The following is an 11,052-nucleotide window of genomic DNA, read 5'->3' as shown; positions in this document are numbered from 1 at the left end:
GAAGGAAGGAAGGAAGGAAGGAAGGAAGGAAGGAAGGAAGGAAGGAAAAAAGGAAAGAAGGGAGGGAGGGAGGGAGGGAAACAGAATGATGGAAGAGCTTTATGGTCCAGGGAATAGAGTGAGCAAATGCTTGGTGTTGAGAAAATGCACAATTAATTTGAGAAATGGTGATCAGACTCATTTGTCAGAAGGAAGGGTAGAAACACAGAAAGACATCGGTAAGAGGGCCAGCCATGGAATGTGGCCCAGCTGGGGAGGGCCTAGAGCAGTCAAGTCCATGTTTGAATTTAATTCTCTAAGTAATTAGGAGCTATGAAGATCAGTGAGCAGCAGTAACATGATTAATGTGGCATTTTAGGAGGATTAATCCGGCAGGTGTGCCTGATGGAGGAGCACAGAGGAGAGGGTAGAAGACGACAGAGCAGTTTGCAGTGGTCTCGATGTGGTTGTGTCTGTGTTTTCTTGCCTTTGATTTCAAAAGAATAAAATAGCCTCTAAGAGATAACAATAGCTCCACCAGGACCTCACCCGTCTTCACACTGGGCTTTGCTTATAGGAGGCAATGATTAAACTTTCTTTCTTTTTTTGAGATGGAGTCTCACTCTGTAGCCCAAGCTGGAGTGCAGTGACGCCATCTTGGCTCACTGTAACCTCTGCCTCCCAGGATCAAACGGTTCTCCTGCCTCAGTCTCCAGAGTAGCTGGGATTACAGGCGTCTGCCACGATGCCTGGCTAATTTTTGTGTTTTTGGTACAGTTGGGGTTTCATCATGTTGGCCAGGCTGGCCTTGAACTCCTGACCTCAGGTGGTCCACCTGCCTCAGCCTCTCAAAGTGCTGGGATTACAGGCATAAGCCACTGTGCCTGGCCCCCTGATTAAACATTTTTCTTTCCAAATTCAAAAGGAAACTATGCTTACTATGCTTCCATCTCCCCCTTCCCTCAATGTGTATAATTATTACAATTACGGAGACAGACACAGAGGTTATTAAATAGTGGCTCTGTGTAAGTGTGGGCTAAAGGGGGAAACACTCACCGAGAAAGCAGCCCTGAGCAGCCTGGAGGGGAAGGAGCTTGGGGACCTTGTACAGATTCGGACTGAAATCCCTTTTAATGACAGAGTTGTATTCTGCGGACTTAGGAAAAAACCAGCTCAAAGAATCCTGCCTGGTGTGCTGATTTTCATTTCGTTTGTCATCATTATTATTGTATTTTCAAAACGAGGTCTGCATGGATACATCATTTAAAAGTTATACAGTTGACTCTTGAACAATGCGGCTGAGCTGCCAGGGTCCAATTACAAGTGAATTTTCTTCTGCCTCTGCCACTTCTGAGACAGCAAAACCAACCTCTCCTCTTCCTCCTCAGCCCACCCAATGTGAAGATGAGAAGGATAAAGGCCTTTATGATGATCCAGATCCAATCCCACCTAATGAATAGAAAATATATTTTCTCCTCCTTGCGATTTTCTTAGTAACATTTTCTTTTCTCTAGCTGACTTTATTGTGAGGATACAGTACAGAATGCATAGAACACACAAAATATGTGTTAAGTGGCTGTTTGTGTTATTGATAAGGCTTCTGGTCAAGATCAACAGTAGACTATTAGTAGTTAAGTTTTGGGGGAGTCAGAAGTATACCCAGACTTCTGACTGAAAGGGGTATCAATGCCCCTAACTCCTACGTTGTTCAAGGATCAATTGTACATAAAAAAGCCATTTTCAGAAATTATTTGTTGTTTATTTCTTCAAGTTATCCAAATCAAAGGCTGTTTAGGAATACTCGAATTGGTCAAAGGCTATTGTAAAGCCCTAATTGGAAATGCATACGTGTGTGTGTGTGTGTGTGTGTGTGTGTGTGTATATGTGTGCTGCCATTGTTCTCCTCTTCCTCTTCTTTCTCCTCCTTCTCCTCCAGCAGGGTCGTATTATTGAAAAGCACACCTTTATCTGCTACCTGAATAATCTGGGAGTCACATCTCCAAGCCTCTGCTGCTCTGCATCCCACCTCACCCTCAGCCCCTCCTATCACCAAGGATGCTGAGAGCTACTGTGAGTTGGCCAGACTCCAGCAGGGCATGGCCTTGGCCTGCAGTCTCAGTGGGGCATGCTTTCAAAGGCTCAAGCACACATACATGTGGGTATGGCTGCTTTTGGAAATTTTGTCTTCTCCCTGTGGCTTCTCTGAAAGGTCACTCACTGCCCACTGTGTGCGCCAACAAAGGTTCTGGGAAGATGCCTTGGGCTAGTTTCCTGCAGACTTGGGTGGATTCATTCCCAATTCCTTTTGCTTACTTTCCTCAGGCTCTCTTCTCTGTGGGTGAGCTCTGGCCTTTCCACCAGCCAGGTCCTACTTCGGAGACACAGGTAGGGCTTAAGGAGCCTCATTTGAGCCAGCTGGGGTCCCAGGGCTCACTTCCATTGATTTCAAAAACCCCAGGAAGAGCCAGTGGAAAGGGCATATACCCATGCTCCAAAGCTTCTGTCCATCATTTGGAGGATGATGCTTCAAGTCTTCACTTGGAATGGATTTATTCCTATTTTTAGCCACAATCTAATAAGCCCATTTTTCTGTTTCCTCAATTCTCATTCATTTACCGCCTGTAATTTAGGAGAGGCAGACCCAAAGAGAGCAGAAAGGAATGACCACTGCAAACCTGACAATGAGAGACGGGTGCAAAGGAAGACTCAATACAGAGATGGCGGCCAGAGAACCATTCCCTAAAACCCCAGCTATCAGACGAAAGAGAGAATGGCCAAATGCCTCTTTGGGCTCAGCCGACATTGTTCAGCGAAATTTGAGAGGTAACAAACAGGGAGGAAATCTGAGTGTCTAGGGTTAAGCCCCTTGCAGAGAGTTTCAGAATCCTGCAGATCCTCTGGTAGGCATCTCAGCCTGCAAAATCTCATTTAAGCTACTGGGATTAGCACATGCTGAAGGGTTCAGCACTGGATCCATGCCGGCCCTCTGCATATTGGATGCCAAAGAGCAAGTTCTGAGTGGATGTGGAAGAAGGTACTGAAGTACTGTAGGAGGAGAAAGAATGGGATAGAAGGAGTGGGCACAGTGACATAAGACACGAATGCCTACCTGCTACCCACACACTCACTCACTCACCACCCCCGACCCCCAGTAAGCCTCTTAGACCACCTAGTACATTCCAGGGACTATGCTGTGTTCTAAGGATACCACATGAGAGCCTGTCCCCTGGAAGCTTGCAGTCTAGAGCAGCTCACCTTCAAAATCCAATGCGTGTTTTATAGTAACAGCACACCTCAATTCTGAGTCACTCTGCAAGTGGCAAGAGACACCTGTGCTGATGGCTACTGCATTGCACACTGCAGGTGTAGGCAAATCTGGCTGTTCCTTGATCACTACTGATGCAAAAGTCCCAGTCCATCTGTGGCTGGCCCCTTATCACTTATTTCATAGCTCTCACAAAATCACAAATACATAGGAAAAATAATAATTACTCTTCCCTAGTTAGCTATACTATGACTAGCCTTACAGCCTTCTTCCCAGAGATGAGGATGTTGCTTATATAATTGTTCTCATCTCCTTTACTCATAGACATTGATAAAGTTTGGATATTTGTCCCCTTCTAATCTCATGTAGAAATGTGACTCCCAGTGTTGGAGGGGGTGCCTGGTGGGAGATGTTGGGATCATGGGAAAGGATCCTTCATGAGTGGTTTGGTGCTGTCCTTGTGGTAATGAGTGAGTTCTCACTCTATTCGTTTGCACAAGAACTGATGGTTAAAAAGAGCCTGGTACCTCCCTCTCTGCTCTCTCTTGCCATGTGACATCCCTGCCCCCTCTCCACCTTCCACCATGATTGGAAACTTCCTGAGGTCTGCACCAGAAGCAGATGCCAGTGCCATGGTTCTTGTCTGCAGAACCAGAATCAATCTCCTTTCTTATAAATTACCCAGCCTCAGATATCTCTTCATAGCAATGCAAATAGACTAAGACAGACATCAACGTAAAACTCCACTGAGCTCCTTGGAAGCCCACACCTTAACGATCAGCATTGCTGGCTGTATAGCATTCTCTGAAAGAAAAATTGCCCATAATAGACACTCCATAAATAGTTTTGAGTGAATGGTTGAAGAAGTAGTTTGCAAGTGTCATTTTCAAGGCACTAGGAAAACAGGACCAATATTCAGAAACACATCAGATCATGCGTGCCTTAGTTGTTTTTCTCCTCGGGCTATTGCAGCTTCTGTGCATGCAAATGGAGGGGTTGGCTATGAAAATTGCATGCCCTGTATCATTACTCTGTTCTATTAGGAACCAGACCCGACAGAAACCCAGGGACATGTTTCACTTCAGAAACGTGTGCAGCATCTGTTAGGAAAGCCTGAAAACCGCCACGACAGCTTATTGTTCACCTCAGATTCAAGCAAAGAATGCACACTGGTAGGTGGTTTTTGCATGTTCATTCCTCTGTTAAGATCACATTGCGCCCATTGCAATGGGTGGATTGAACAGAAATAATGCAATGTTTTACCTCTTGTGTCTTCTTGGCTGAAAGCAGATATGGAGAGTTACCCCCAACCCTTGCTTGTCTTGGGATCCACCAAGTTCCGATGCTACAAATGAAAAAGACTTGACATCCGAGATGGCCAGAGGGGTGGAGAAAGTCTTACAATCACAGGGTCTGGGGGCTAAAAGGAGCCTCAGTGGGTTACAGAACTCAGCTTTCTCACCATGGAGAGTCCTCGTTTATAGCAGCTTTAAAAACAAGCAGTAAACTAATGCCATGTTATAAAAATACTTGCCCAGTCCCCTGGCCCTCCATAAATTAGACAGTGAACTCAAACCAGCACCTGACATAATTTATCTTCACCTGCCATAATTTCTCCTTGCTTCCAGAAGAGAGGAAATGGCTATTGGCCTAGCAAACCTACACCATCCAAAGAAGAGGTTTCTAACTTCCTGTTATGTTACATCTGTCTTGGTGCTGACATTTACTTGTGCTTTCTTGGTTTGTTTTTGGTTAAAAGCATGGCTGTGTGGCCATCGGGAGAATGTCCCTAGCAGACCTCCTGCAGCAGAGTTCATCACTGGCTGAGGACCCAGTGCTATGCATTGAAATGCATCTCTGTGCTTGCACTGAGGCCTTTCCTCCTGTAGGCTGTTCCATGTCAGTGACTAAGTACAGAAGAGATAGCTGATTCCTGGAAGACACTGGCATTTCCCCAGTACAATCCTTTCATGAGGAAGTTTGTCCTGGTGTCTTTTTGGAGGACCCAGACTAACATGGACTCTTTTCCACTGATCCAGAAGAAGGTAAGAGTCCATCACAAGGCAGGGCCTGAACAGCGCCTAGCATGTGACAGGTACTCAAGAAATATTTACTGAATGAATGAGAGAGCCTCCAACAGCTAATGAGGTGGCCCTAGCAAGGAGGATGGATCTTTTTATGAAACTGTTCAAGCAACAGCCTGCTGGCCTCCCATCATTGAGACCAGTGCCCTCTACTTCTGAGCTAGCAGGAATCCCATTTTCTAGAAGTTGATGGAGGTTTCTCGTGTCATGGAGATGCAGACTCTGGGTCTCTGAGATTCTCAGTTAGCATTTAGCAGCAGCCTGCTTCACTGAACTCAGCATTCCCAAAGCATCGGACAATGAGAAGAGAAAGGAGTCCCCAACCAAATGGCAGCATTGCTAGGTGAAGGCTGAAGGTCACTAGAAGCAAGACAGGTTGGTCACCTGTGGGAGAGAGAAGATGGAAGGAGAGTGGAAGTAGAGTTTGAAAAGCTGGCTACATTCATTCATTCAGTCAATATTTCTTGAGTACCTATCATGCTAGGTGCCTTTCAGGCCTGCCTTTTGGTGGACTTTTGCCTTCTTCTGGGCGAGCAGAAAGGAGTCCTTGTGAGTGTGAGTCCTTCAAGAAGAACTGAATTGCAGCAAAATTTCAACATGGGCAATGTGGGCACCTCCATATGCAGAGAGGTCTTTGTCCCCAGAAAGTACCCTTGTGCCTCATGGGTACACATTTAGGGTCATCTGGAAGCTTAGGACAGTTGTCTTTTCCTGGCTATGTATGTGTGACACTGTTTAGAGGATGGTTGTGAGGCCTAGATGCCAAAATTACCCAAGCAGTCAGCACAGACCCTGCCACATGGTGATATTTTAAGAGATTGTGAAACTGTCAAAGAATTTAAATGCCAAACTTCCATATGAGTTTGACCAAACACCTACTAAACTCTAATCTCTGGAGCTGAGGCCCAGGAATCTGAATTTTAACAAGCATCTTGGAGATTCTGGCCTCTCAATGTTGCCTCCACGGCCAGAGTTAAAGATGCCATGGTTGGCAAACTTAGGCGAGACAGCGCCATTCTTGGTAGCACACTGAAAAGGTGGTAGGTCACAGAGAGTCTCGGAGGACTCAGACTCTATAAATGTCTGCAGAAATTTGATGGAAGGAACTTCAGTCACTGGCCAAAGAGAATCAGAAACCCCAGAATCTTCTTCCCCTGAATGCCCAGAGACTTGACTTACAAACTTTTGTTTTCTGGTACAGGCATTCAGTGGTGGGACTTTGGCATCATTCCTGACTGTATTAGGGTGTTCTCACGCTGCTAATAAAGACATACCCAAGGGTGGGTAATTTATAAAGAAAAGAGGTTTAATGGACTCACAGTTCCACATGGCTGTGAAGGTCTCACAATCATGGTGGAAGACGAAGGAAGAGCAAAGGCATGTCTTACATGGTGGCAGGCAAGAGAGCTTGTGCAGGGGAACTCCCGTTTATAAAACCATCAGATCTCATGAGACTTATTTACTACAATGAGAACAGTATGGGGGAAACTGCTCTCATGATTCAATTACCTCCCCTTGGCATCACCCTTGACATAGGGGGATTATTACAATTCAAGGTGAGATTCGGGTAGGGACCCAGCCAAACCATATCACTGACCATATAACCCTGAATCCCCACAACTCTCTGGCTCTCTTAGAAATTCCATGACCTCCTGAGTGACCAACCTTTTAAAGAGTTTCCTTCCTGCACATCCAGCCAGATGTGTTTCTCCAGGGATGAGCTAAGAACTGCAGTGGCCTGAGTAGACCTTTGTTGGAGGAGGTCTTGGTTTCCAACTGAGCATGCAGATCAAGAGGTGGCCATGAGTAGTGCCAAGGAACACAAGAGTCACCTGTAAGCACTCAGGCCAGGGCAAGTGAGACCTCAATGTCAGAGAGTGACAGACACAGCAGAGGGTGACTCATTTCCACCCCTGCTGGCACCTGGGCTGAAGCTTCTGTGAATGAAGAGGTGCTAGAAAAGCACCTATCAGGAGCGTCCTTAGGACAGAATGAAGAGGTGCAAAGTGAGGGGTTTATCCACTCAAACAAGCCCTAAACCTCCACCCATAGTACAAGAACCCGTGATCAGCAGGAGACGGAACTGTGGGGCCAAATCCCAGGGACCTGAAGGAGGAGAAGGGACAGAGCGAGATTCCTTGATGTGCAGATATAACGTTCCCCTTCCTAAGATGTTCATCTAGGAATGAAGCCTGGGCTGGTGATGGTGATGTTTGCTTTAACACGTTGGCAGCATTTGGAAGCAGATCAGGGAGCAGTAGTGAGGTTACCGCAACACCAGGCTTCAAATCCACCTGTCCCTTTTGCATGCAGAATGTTAGGACGTATGATTAATGGGGGCCTGTAGCCCAACAAATGAGAGGAGGTGACATTGTGTGGGCTATCTGCTCTGATTAAATAATTAATCACTCCCTAATTATGAAGGACAGAACTTTGCATCCTGCCCTACCAATCTTCCAAGGGACTTATTTAGGGGGGTAACAATTTGGAGGAGATGTGATTTCCAGCTTCTCAGAAAGCCCATGGCCAAGCAAGACTGAGGGAATATGTGGAATGTGCATATCCCTCTGTTAGGTAATGAATTCCCCAGGGCAGAGCAGGCGACAGCTGTTCCAGGACTATAAAATATGGGTTAATTTGAAGCAGCGTGCACCTTGATTCTTACAGACTTACAAAGGGCACTTTAGGGAGGAAGTTCAATGTCATTTGCTTTTTTTGTTTTCTTTCCTGGGCAACTAGGCATGAGGATGACAGGTAAGTGTGTGGACAGAGCTATTTGCATCTTTTCTTGCCCGGATGGGCCTGAAAGAGGGTCCACTTTCGCCCGTCTCACAGGAGACAGGCAAATCACCCATTTTTGAATTATATTCCTTTATACCTCCATCATCCCTGACACCACCATTCAGCCTACCAACATCTGTTTCCCAAGCCGAGTTCCTCCATCCTTTACACACACTGCTTTTTCTCTTCTGAAGTCTTGAGCCTTCATATGTCCCTCTGCCTAGTTTATTTCTTTCTTAGGTCTAAACTCAGCTCAGTGTCACTTCCTTCAGGAAGCCTTCCTTGAGTTCCCTGCCTGATGTCAATACCTTCTCCCATATTCCCAGGACACTCATGCAGGTTGCTTCCCTCTAGATGCCAAGCTTCTTGGTATTTCAAGCTCCTCCATACAGCAGCTGCTAGCAAATGTTTGCTGAATGAATAAATGAATGCATGGATGTATAAGTTGATCTTATTCACTACTCAGTAGATTATTAATTCATTGAATGAATAAATGAACAATGTGAGCTAAATGTTTCCAGTGAACTATGGTAGAGACTGGTGACTGTTCTCCAAACCTTCTTCCTGAGCATGGCTTTTCCACCTTTCCTTGCAGTTAGTGGAGGGTGAGGGGGAAAAACTGGGATCACTTCTAGTTTTTTGGGGAACAGAGCCCTCCCTGCTGCTTTGATTTTACATGAGTGAGAAATAAACATCTACAACATGAAGACACTGAGACGTAGTGGGTCTATCCATTACAGCAGCTACTCTTGCCTTAACCAGCACACAACCTGCTAGCTGCAAAATGTGTCTCCTGGCTGATGTCCCTTCACATGGCAATGAGGTATGGGCACCTTGACTGGCTGTTGGAGAGCAGCTTTCCTCTCCTCCCTGACTGTGAAGCAATGGGATTTAAGAGCAGTTTTCCAGGTGTGATCTTACCCTGCTGTAACCTAGATCAGTGTGCCTCACCCTGTCATGTACCTTATCCCTGTAATGTACATATGAATCACCTGGGGACTTCGTTAAAACACAGATTCTGGCCAGGCATGGTGGTTCACGCCTGTAATCCCAGCACTTTGAAAGGCTGAGGTGGGTGGATTACCTGAGGTCAGAAGTTTGAGACTGGCCTGGCCAACCTGATGAAACCCTCGTCTCTAGTAAACATACAAAAATTAGCCGGGCATGGTGGCGTGCAACTGTAGTCCTAGCTACTTGGAAGGCTGAGACAGGAGAATTGCTTGAACCTGGGAGGTGGAGATTGCAGTGAGCCAAGATCACACCACTGCCCTCCAGCCTGGGCAACAGAGCGAGACTCTGTCTCAAAACAGAACAAAAAACAAAAAAACCAAAACAAAAAACACAGATTCTGATTCAGTGGGCCTGAAATGGGGCCTGGAAATTTTGCATTTCTAACAAGCCAACAGGTGATGCTAATGTTGCTTATTTACACACCAGGCTTTGAGGAGTAAGATTTTCAGAGAAAGGCTATGAGCTACAGTCACCTGTTATCTGGAGTGAATGCCACTGAGAGGTGTGAAAGGGCAAAGCAACATCCCTGGAGCAGGTCTCAGAATCTCAGAAGACCCAGGTCGCTCCCTCCTCCCCTGGAACTTCTGATTTTACTGGTCAGGCCTGAAAACCTGCATCTCTAACAAGCCTAAGAGCATGTCGATGCATTCCAGGGACTCCCTGCTGAAAACCACTGGCTTCAGGGTTGACAGTGTGCACTTGGGGGCCATTCCAGCTGGCTTTGAACCTAGGCTTTCCCACCCACAACTCTGGAAACTAACAAGTTACTTACATTCCTCATGCCTCCGTTTTCTCGTTGGTTGAATGGAGAGGATGCTAGTGATGAGAAGGTTGCTAGTGATGAGAAGGATGCTAGTGATGCAACCTGAGAAGGTTGCAGTAAGGATTATGCCAAGGTATGGAAAGCTGTGTCTGGCACAGAATGATTTTCTACTAGCATGAGCTAGTACTGTGATACTATTAGAAAGTGCACCTGTAGACGTTAGAGAGACTTAGGTTCTAACCTTAGCTCATCCCCTAACAACGCTGTACCTGAGCAAATTACCTAACCTTTCTAAGCTGCATTGTCTCCATATGTTAAATGGAAATCAAAGCCTTTGCTTTGTAAAGATGTTGTGTGGATTAAACGAGAAAATGCATATAAAGCATCACATGACTCAAAAGTAGCCATTGCTAAAATCAATTACAACAAGACTGACTTCTGGCAGATTGACACATGTTCTTGCCCTGCCATAAAAAACCACCAAGCTCACGTGGTTTTTTTAATACTTAAAAAACGTTTTTAATTGACAAATAATTGTACATACTCGTGGGGTGTGTATTAGTCTAGTCTCGTGTCGCTATAAAGAAATACCTGAGATTGGGTAATTTATAAAGGAAAGAGGTTTAATTGGTTCCTGGGTCTGCAGGCTGTGCAGGAAGCATAATGCTGGCATCTGCTTTGCTTCTGGGGAGGCCTCAGGAAACTTACAATCATGGCAGAGTGTGAAGGGGGAGCAGGCATATCACACGGGTAGAGAAGGAGCAAGTGGCTTGGGGGGTGAGAGAGGGCGGCTACACACTTTTAAATGACCAGTTCTTATGAGACCTCACTTCCTGTCATGACCAAGGGGGATGGTGCTAAGCCATTCATGAGAAACCACTGCCATGAACCAATCACCTCCCATCAGGACCCACCTCCAACATTGGGCATCACAACTGAACACAGGATTCGGGTGGGGACACAGATCCAAACCATTTCAGGGTTTATAGTGATGTTTCAATACATATACTGTATAGTGATCAGATGGGGTCAATTAACATATCCATTATCTCAAACATTTATCATTTCCTTGTGTTGGGAACATTCAGTATCTTCCTTCTAGCCATTTGAAACTATTTAATATATTATTGTTAACTATCATCCTACAGTGGTACAGAACATTGGTACTT

This window comes from Piliocolobus tephrosceles, chromosome 9, assembly GCF_002776525.5.
Source record: "Piliocolobus tephrosceles isolate RC106 chromosome 9, ASM277652v3, whole genome shotgun sequence".
NCBI classification, from domain to species: domain Eukaryota; kingdom Metazoa; phylum Chordata; class Mammalia; order Primates; family Cercopithecidae; genus Piliocolobus; species Piliocolobus tephrosceles.
The sequence above is the reverse complement of the archived record's forward strand: the minus strand, read 5'-3'. Positions refer to the sequence as shown.